A 10295-nucleotide genomic window follows, 5' to 3' on the forward strand; every position below is an offset into this window, starting at 1 on the left:
TTGTTTTTATTACTATTGCTCTGCAGGACAGATTGAGATCAGGGATGGAGATACCTCCAAACAATCTGTTCTTGTCCAGGATTATTTTAGCAATTCTGGGTTTTCTGTTTTTCCATATGAAATTGAGAATTGTTCTTTCAAGTTCTTTAAAGAATTAAGTTGGTATTTTGATGGGAACTGCATTGAATCTGTAGGTTGCTTTTGGCAGGATGGCCATTTTCACTATGTTAATCCTACCAATTCATGAGCACGGGAGATCTTTCCATCTTCTGAGATCTTCTTCAATTTCTTTCTTTGGATACTTGAAGTTTTATTCAAACAGGTCTTTCACTTGCTTGGTTAGAGTCACATTAAGGTACTTTTGGTTATTAGAGGCTATTGTGAAGGCTGTTGTTTCCCTAATTTCTTTCTCAGCCCTCTTGTTTTTCATATATAGAAGGGCTACTGATTTTTTTTGAATTATTTTTTTATACAGCCACTTTGTTGAGAAAGTGAATTGAGTTCTCTGGTTGAATTTTGGGGGCTACTCATGTATACTATCATATTGTCTGTGAATGTGATACTTTGAATTCTTTCTTTCCCATTTGTATTCCCTTGATATCTTTTAGTTGTCTTTTTGTTCCAGCAAGGACTTCAAGTACTAAGTTGAAGAGATACAGAGAGAATGGGCAGCCTTGCCTTGCCCCGGATTTCAGAGAGATTAATTTAAGTTTCTCTCTGTTTAGTTTGATGTTGGTTATAGGCTTGCTGTATATTTTCTTTACTATGTTTAGGTCTGTGCCTTATATCTCTGATCTCTCCAAGACTTTAAGCATGAATGGATGTTGGATTTTTTTTCAAATGTTTTTTTCAGCATCTAAGGAGAGGGCCATGTGGTTTTACTCCTTCATTTTTTTTTAATTTGGTGAATCACTTTGATGGATTTTGGTATATTGTACCACCCCTGCATGTTTGGGATGAAGCTTACTTGGTCATAGTGGATGCTATTTTTAATGTGTTCTTGGATTCGGTTTGCAATTATTTTACTGAGTATTTTTGCATTGATTTTCATAAGAGAGATAGGTCTGAAGTTCTCTTTTTTGTTGGGGCTTTGTATGGTTTAGGTATCATGGTGACTGTGGCTTCATAGATAGAGTTTGGTAATGTTCCTTCTGTTTCTATTTTGTGGAATAGTTTGAAGAAAATTGGAGTTAGCTCTTCTTTGAAGGTATGGTAGAATTCTGTGCTGAAATTCTGGTCCTGTGCTTTTTTTGGAAGGGTGACTTTTGATGATTGCTTCTATTTCCTTGGCGGATATAGGAGTATTTAATCTATTTACCTGGTCTCAATTTAATTTTGGTAAATGGAATCTATTGAGAAAATTGTCCATTTCATTTAAATTTTCAAATTCTGTGACATATAGGCTTTTGTTGTAAGACCTAATGATTGTTTGGATTTCCTAAGTGTCTGTTGTTATGTCTCCATTTTCATTTCTGATTTTCCTAATTTGGATAGTTTCTCTTTGCGTTTTCATTAGTTTAGGAAAGGGTTTGTCTATCTTGTTGATTTTCTCAAAGAACCAGCTCTTGATCTCCTTGATTCTTTGAATTGTTTTCTTTATTTCTAATTCATTGATTTTAGCTCTGAGTTTGAATATTTCCAGTTATCTACTCCTCTTTGCTGTGTCTGATTCTTTGTTTCTTAGGGCTTTTAGGTGCGCTGTTATGTTGCTTGTATGAGTTGTCTCAAACTTCTTTCTGGAGGCACTTAGTGCTATGAACTTTTCTCTTAGCACTGCTTTCATTGTGTCCCATAGGTTTAGATAAGTTGTGCCTTCATATTCATTGAATTTCAAGAAGTCTTTAATTTATTTATTTTCATTTCTTCTCTGATCAAGCTGTCACTGAGTAGAGAGTAGTTTAATTTCCATGTGTATGTAGGCTTTCTGTTATTTCTGTTGTTGTTGAGATCTAGTTTTAGGCCATGATGGTTGTATAGGATTTAAGGGATTATTTTGATCTTTTTGTGTCTGTTGAGGCTTGCTTTGTGCCCTAATATATGGTCAGTTTTTGAGAGGGTTCCATGAGGTACTGAGAAGAAGGTATACCCTTTTCTGTTTGGGTGAAATGTGCTGTAGACATCTATTAGGTCCATTTGATTTAGGACCTTTGTAAGTGTCATTTTTTCCCTACTTAGCTTCTGTCTAGATGATCTGTCCCTTGGTGAGAGTGGAGTGTTCCACTATTTAGTGAAGTCTTCCACTATTTAGGTGTTGAGATCAATGTGTGATTTCAGCTTTGATAATGTTTAATTTATAAATTCAGGTGCTCTGGTATTTGGGCAGTCGATGTTCAGGATTGTGATGTCCTCCTGGACATTATTTGAGAATAAAGTACCCCTCTCCTCATCTTTTTTGATTAATTTTGGTTGAAAGTCTACTTTATTATATATTTAAATAGCTACCCCAGTTTTTTTTATTTTTTTATCATTTTGCTTGAAAAAACATTTTTTTCCAGCTTTGTACTCTGAGGTAGTGTTTATCTTTGTTGCATAGGTGTGTTTCTTGGGTGCAACAGAATGTTTCTGAAACCATTCTGTTAGTCTGTGTCTTTTTATTGGAAAGCTTAGTCCATTGATGTTGATAGATAACAGTGACCAATGAATGTTAGTTCCTTTTATTGTAGAGTTGGTGGTGTTACTGTGTTTCTATGCTTGTTTTCTTTTAATTCTTTGTTGTGAAGTTATCTATATTCTGTGTTTTCTTGGGTGTAGTTGATTTTACTGGACTGGAGTTTTCTTTCTAGTATCTTCTATAGTGTTGGTTTGCTGTGTAGATATTGTTTAAGTTTAGTTTTTTTAATTGAATATTTTGTTTTCTCCATCTATGTTAATTGAAAGCTTTGCTGGGTATAGTAGTCTGGGTCGGCATCTGTGGTCTCTTAGAGTCTGCATGACATCTTCCCAGGCCCTTCTGTCTTTCATATTTTCTGTTGAGAAGTCTGGTGTGATTCTGATAGGTCTACCTTTGTATGTTACTTAGTCTTTTTCCCTTGCTGCTTTTAATATTTTTTCCTTTGTTCTGTAGATTTTGTGTTTTGACTATTTTGTGATGTGAGTAGTTTCTTTTCTGGTCTAGTCTATTTGGTGTTCTGTAGGCCTCTTGTTTGTTAATGGGCATCTCTTTCTTTAAGATGGGAAAATTTTCTTCTATGATTTTCTTGAAAATATTTTCTGGACCTTGGAGCCTGGAATCTTCTTTTTCATCTATTCCTATTATTCTTAGATTTAGTCTTTTTATGGTGCCCTTGATTTTCTGCATATTTTGTGTTTGGACCTTTTCCGAATTTACTTTTTCTTTGAAAAAAAAATGTATCAATTTCTGCAATTGTACCTTCAGAGCTGGAGATTTTCTCTTCCATCTCTTGTATTCTGTTGGTGATGCTTACCTTTGTGGTTCCTGACCTTTTCTCTAAGTTCTCTAGCTCCAGGATTTTCTCTGTTTGTGTTTTCTTTATTGACTCTAATTCTGTTTTCATGTCTTGCAACATTTCCTTCATCTGTTTGAATGTGGATTCCTGTCTTTCCACAATAGTCTCTATTTTTGTTGGTTTCTTCTTTATATGCCACTACCTGTGCCTCTACTTGTGTCTCTAATTGTTTGGCTGTATTTGTCAGTATTTCTTTAAGAGCTTTGTTTGTTTCCTGTTTATTTGCCTCCATTTGTGTGGATATTTCTTTGGGAAATTTGTTTGTTTCCTCCTTATGTGCCTCTAATAACTGGGTAAACATAACTTTAAAATAATTTTTTCTGCATTTCTAATGAATTAAATATATCCAATGATTTTGAGGGTTGCTAGGGGAAGCCATGATGTCCTGATTTTTGTTGGGTGGTTCTTATACTGACCTACAGCCATCTGCTTATCCATAACCTTTGCTGTTTGTTCCTGGAGTCTGTACTTCAGACTGTGTCCATCTGTCTATATTGTCTGGAATATTCTTAAGGAAGAGAGAGGTCCACTGGTTTGAGAATGGATGTTGGTGATTCAGCTATAGTTAAGGGGGGAAGATCATAGGTGCATATGCACAAGCTTGGGAGTGCGTGTAACAGTGTGCCTTGAGGGAGAGGGTGCTAGAGATGCCTGGAAGGATGGAGCTTAAGTGCTGGAGAGGGTGCAAGTGCTGGAGCTGTTGACAGGCACAATGAGCATGCACAGGTGCCCAGAATACCTCAGTGGTCTACAGGCCTGTACTGTCCTCCTCATATTCAGATATGTCTGGGCTCCAGCAATTGTTTGTCTGGATTCCACCAATAGCCCCACAGAACAGGGGCTTCATTGTTGAGAATGTTGCCCCAAGAATCCCTAGGTTGCCCACAGTGGGAGTATGGGTGGGAAGGATCTGATGTATGGCTGCTAGTGTAGAGGGACCCTGGATCTGGGGCTATGCAAGCCCTTATTTGAAGGTGCACTCACTCACTCACTCACTCACTCACTCACTCACTCACTCACAGGCTTAATTGGAAAACACAGGGGTTCTCTTGTTCTCTGTTCTCTACTCTCTAATTTGGGGCTCCAAGGGCAAATGAGAGTGTAGGAGATCCATCAGATCAGTGGTGTCCACTGCTTGGCCACTTAGCAGTGATGCCTGTACTTGGGGTAACTGCCTTTGCAGTCTCAGTAACAAAGCATGGAGGTTCGTACTTGGGCTAGCTTCTGCTTGCCCTGCTGCAGCTGCAGCCCAGGGAGGCCAGCACAAACACTCATTCTTTGGGCAACCACTGAGGCCTCCACCACTGAGCAGGAAGGCCCATGCTTGGAGCAAGGTGATGTGCAGTTGAGTTGAGTATTTGCCACTCTCAGTTCCCAGAGATGCCCATGGGTGACCTGGATCAAACTGTCCCAGCTCATGGGTTGTCTCCTCTTGCCCAGGAAGCCTCAGTGTGAATGTTCTGGCTTCAGCTGCCCCTCCACTCACCAATTTTGGAGTTTCAGATCCTGTGCTCCTCAGATATGGTGCGCGCTGGTTGCTGCCATCTTGGACGGCCCAGAATTTACCTCTTGAGATGACTAATTTGATCATAAACCAATAGTGATAGCATATATTAATATTTAAGATTTAATAAAGTATTTGCCCATGGCAGCAAGAGACTATTTATTTATTATTTTTACAGTATTCTGCCTGCTTGTACACCTGCAGGCCAGAAGAGGGCAACAGATCTCATTATAGGTGGTTGTGAGATGTGGTGGCTGGGAATTGACCTCAGGACGTTTGGAAGAACAGCCAGTGCTCTTAACCTCTGAGCCATCTCTCCAGCACTATCATCTGAGCAGGCATTCTAGATTATACCGATGAATGGATCTTGGTCCTGGGTTGGAGTATCAGTCTCAGAAAAGACACTTGTGCCCAGATTTTTTGGACATTGCAGCCAGTCCTGATGAAACCTGATAAGCTAGTGAGGTGGAAGGAGAGGAGGACCTCCCCTATTAGTGGACTTGGAGAGGGGCATTGGAGGATATGAGGAAGTGAGGGTGGGATTTGGAGAGAATAAGGGGAAGGGGTTACAGCTGCGATACAAAGCAAATAAAATGTAATTAATGTAAAAAACAAAAAAAACTAATTAAAAAGTATTTGAAAGAAAAAAAAATATAAAGCATTTGGTAGATAATCAAACCCTGTGGTGAATAGTTTCCATAGATTATCTCATTTTGCCTGTAGAAGTAGTGTGTGTGTGTGTGTGTGTGTGTGTGTGTGTGTGTGTGTGTGTTTGTAAGAAAATGGGCATGGCATCATCCTTGACTCAATTACCTTTGTGGAAGGTTGGTATGGGGCTTCCAAGCATCACCCTATTTACCAAAATTTTTATGAACTGACAGTCAAGCCATGAGAAAAGATGACTAATTCTCAAATTATGAAGTCAAAGCAAGTTTCAAAGACATCATTTTAGATTGTTGATAACGTAGTGGTAGGAGAGGGAGGATATTGGTTATTTTGTTCAGACAGATGAAAATTACAAAGTGGATGAACAGTGAGATGAAAAAGGTGTGTGTGTTTCATTACTATTCAAATAGGGGCCATAGTCTATGAAAAAAGGAGAAGATGTATTGCAGTGAAAGAAGCATGTTCAGCTAGTTACCGCAGGATTACTCTTCTACATAGTTGTACCCAGAAGGTCATGAATAAGTAGTCTTGTCTTGAGACATTAAGGAAAAAGCAATGAATATAAATGGTTGTGATGGTTTATAAAGATTGCCAATTCGACAGCATCTAGAATCATTTAGGAGCCTTGTTTCTGGGCATGCCCATGAAGGAATTTCTAGATTAGCTTAACTGGAGAGCAATGGCACACCCTAAATGTGGGCAATACATGGGGTCTGCTTCCTGACTGCAGATACCAAGGGAGTAGCTGCCTTCAAGCTCCTATTTCCATGACTTTTTCACCTCAGTGGATGGTTCCCTGGCTCTGCTGGCCAAAGTAAACCCTTCCTTTTTTTTTTATTATATCAGGTATTTTGCCACAGCAATAAAAAGGGGGGGGGGACCAATTCATTGGTGGAAGCAAATTTGGTATTTTGTGGTCCCATTTTATGTTGCCCTTCTACCAGTAAACAGTACTTAATATACATCTGACACACTGATGCACGAATACATTGGGTAAGTAAAAAATTGTTACAAATATATGTCTTTTAAGAGGTGATTGTATTTGTTTTTATATGGTATTTTCTTCCCATTCTGGAGACCCAGCTAAAGAACTCAGAAATGGGACATCAGCACCTAGAAGGGATCTCACACTCCACCAGATGGCACTCTCTCTTATATTGCAATTGGCATATAAGTATTCAGGACGCTACTAAGAAAATTGTAGTAAACTTTTCTAGCCCCCCCCCCACACACACATGCAGTTTAAGTAGCAGTTTTATTGACCTGCCCTTCCAGCTTTATTAACTTAAATTTGTCCCAATGTTTTTGTTCAAATTGTCTTCATATGTTAACCCTGCGCAGAACTGCCACTTCCATATAAAGTGTATCTACACCCTCAAATAGTACCTCATGGGGAGCCCTATTTGTGGATTTAACGACAGTTCTAGTCACTGGTAATGGGATAAGAGCATCAAGGGTCATACACGAAAGTGAAAGAGTTTTTGCACACCTTGGGGTTCCAGGCTTTTTTTGCAAAATTGATCCATGTGTGAACAGCTGCTGGTGCCCTAGAGGAAGATGTGTTTCCCAAGCTTCTCTGTGGTTCAGCTTCCTCACAAATATTTGTGCTAGTTGCTGATGTGGACATTCTTGGGCCCTACAGACCAGAATTTCTGGTCTAGTGTGTCCTGGAATGCACATTGTTTCTAAGATTTTTGGGAGGATCTAGCCCAGATAAAATGAAGACAAGCAACTGGACATGTTGGAAAGAGACAGTTCAGTTTTGAATGGGTCAGCCACTTTCTCTGTAACTCCAAGTGGTCATCCTCAAATCACCTCTGATGACTCCTTCACTTCTGAGTTCTCCAGTTGTCTTTAAGACAAAACCATTAGCATTGGTCTCATAGAATTGTCATCATGTTTTAATGGAGTCAATGAAGCATTTAGATTGCATTGCTGCTTCATAAATGAAACTTCATTTTTCCTCCTCCATCCCACCCACGGAGAACAGTGTTGGGGCACCAGTGACATAATTTGTAGTCTTCTTCCTAAGATCCTCATCTCTTTCTCTTTCCCTGTCAGTCCCTTTTATGGTCTAGCCCCCATGAGCAGGAACAAAAATATAGATTATTTTAGAAACACATTCTTTAAGGAGCATGGTGACACACATCTGTAAACCCAAAATGTACGAGGCTCAGTAAGAAGGATGACTGCAAACTTGAGGCCTCCCTGGACTACATAACAATACTTGATTTAAACAAACAAACAAACAAACAAACAATCAAACAAACAAAATGCATCCTCCTCATTCATTAGTTAGCCTGACCTGGATAGTTGCTCTTCTCAAATATTCTGTTATGATCTGTCTACAAATGCAAATAATGTGTTAAAACTGTCCACTGTGGGTTATATTACCCAGGAAATACAGTCGATGCCCCAATCTAAAGATAACTAGACTGTAGGAAATGCAGGCCTAAGAATAAAGCAGAAGGGATTTAATCTGTTTTATTTAATTAGTATCAGAGGTTAACTTAGTTACTGCCCTTAGTTGCTGTGAATAGATATAAAGACCAAGGCAATTTAAAAAAAGAAAACATTCAAAGGAGGGCTTTCTTATAGTTTCAGAAGGTAAATCCATGACCATCATGGTGGGGACCATGGGAACAGGAGGCAGGGATGGCATGGAAGCAGTAGCTGATCAGAAAGCTGGAGTCAGAGAACAAGAGACTAGTGTGGGCTTTTGAAACCTCAAAGCCCACCCCTTGTGACATACCTTCTCCAACAAGGCCACACCTCCTAATCCTTCCAAAACTGTCCACCAAGTGGGAAACAAACAAATCCAAATGGATGAGTATTTGGGAGCATTCTTATTCAAACCACCACAATACCTAAGCCATGCATGGTGAGTCTCCATCTGGACCTTGACCAAGGATGCTGCTTATACTGTGACTACAGTAAAGCAACCAAATCCCAATTAGTCACAGAGTTCAGGGAATAGTTATACCAGAGTGATTCTCCTGGATATTGGGCCACAGTTCATGCAGTTGTCAATACCATTATTTTTTTTCACAAGATATCAACTCTTACAGATTCCTGCTACATATGTATCTGGAATGTTCATTCACTGCATTGTCTCTGATAGTGATATCATGTGCTTATGTTTGGCTGACAAAAACAAGGCAGTGTCCTTGTTAGGCATCCCTGCGTAGCATTAGCTTTGGGAGTTGCATCCAGCTGGAACAACATTCAAAGTTATTTTCTGCATATGGAATCAACTGTCTGTTTCCCACTGCCAGCTGCTAGGTTTAAGGGATGACTTCCACAAAGCCACTAGGACTTCTTTTTCCCCCAAAGATTCTCTCATATGATTTCTGGACAATATTAATTTTTGAGATACTGTTACTCAAAACTCTTCAGCCATTTTAAGTCTGTGAGCTTTTCCAAAAGTTTAAATTCACATGAATCATCAAAGAGGGGCAGGGATGAGCATTCAAAGAAACACAGTTACTGAAATGCCATACAAACATATTCAAAATGAATTACTATCTGAAATTCGGGTAAACTTTAAGACAGAGCACCTGGTTGTATCCAGTTTCTTAACTCCATGGTTGAATGCGGCAGGGCATTTATCCAATGTTATTCAAGGAAGATGTCAAATTATAGACATTCATGCTCGCTAAAACAGGTAGGTATGTGAAACAGGTTTATTATGGGAATAAACAGGTTTATTCCCACAGTCCACACATAAACAATTAGCAAATGAAGAGTCTACCAACAATCTTGGCTTCTTCTCTTCCTCAGAAATTTTTAGAGTCTTGCTATGCCCTTCTAGAACCAAAAGGAAACTGAGAGGAAGGGAGAGATAAAGGAAGAACAGAAGGAAAGAAAGAAACCTATCTCTGGGCAAGAGGATGGAGTCCCAAATGAATGTGTGTTATTGACATATTCATGGGCCACATCAAGGACCCCAATGCCTGAGACCCATGGGGAAAGGCAAGGCCTTTTCCAGGTGGAATTATGCTGGTGGTATGTGCAAAAAGTTTCAAACAAAGCTTCCTCCTAGATGACTGTAGCTTTAAATTGTCCCATCCCTACAGAAACCCCTTACTTAGATTAGCTAACCTACTTCCTCTTCCTCTGTGCTGTGTATAATAAATGCACTCAGTTTCCCTGCTGCTGGTATATCTCCACCAGGATGTCAGCCACAAAACCCTAGCTTTTCTGTATGTGTGTTTGTTATTTCTTCATTCCCTGTTAATCCCAATGTCATGTCATAAAAAAGGGTATGAAACTGTCTTATAATTGCAATCTCACTAGAAACTTGGGTTCATATGATCACTAAGGATCACAGTATTTTATCAAGTGTTTGGGAATTTTTCTTCTTTCAACCTTCCCCCTTCTTGTTGGTGTTTGGTTTCATGTTATCTTCATTAAATTAACTTTTTGGTTGTCTCCTTTGTACACTGATGGCAATTTGGCATGCAGTTTGTATAAATAAGTTCTCACATTCCTTAAGGACAAGGGTTCAACTTTCCATGAGATGCAACTGGCAGAGCATCCCATAATTATTAATAACATCTTGACAATTTAAGGGATGAGGTTCCACAGTCTTGCTAACTAGTCTTTTCTCTTTTTCTTTCTTTCTTTCTTTCTTTCTTTCTTTCTTTCTTTCTTTCTTT

The sequence above is a fragment of the Psammomys obesus genome, unplaced genomic scaffold (genome assembly GCF_907164565.1).
Source record: "Psammomys obesus unplaced genomic scaffold, mPsaObe1.curated_primary_1811, whole genome shotgun sequence".
In the NCBI taxonomy this organism is placed as follows: domain Eukaryota; kingdom Metazoa; phylum Chordata; class Mammalia; order Rodentia; family Muridae; genus Psammomys; species Psammomys obesus.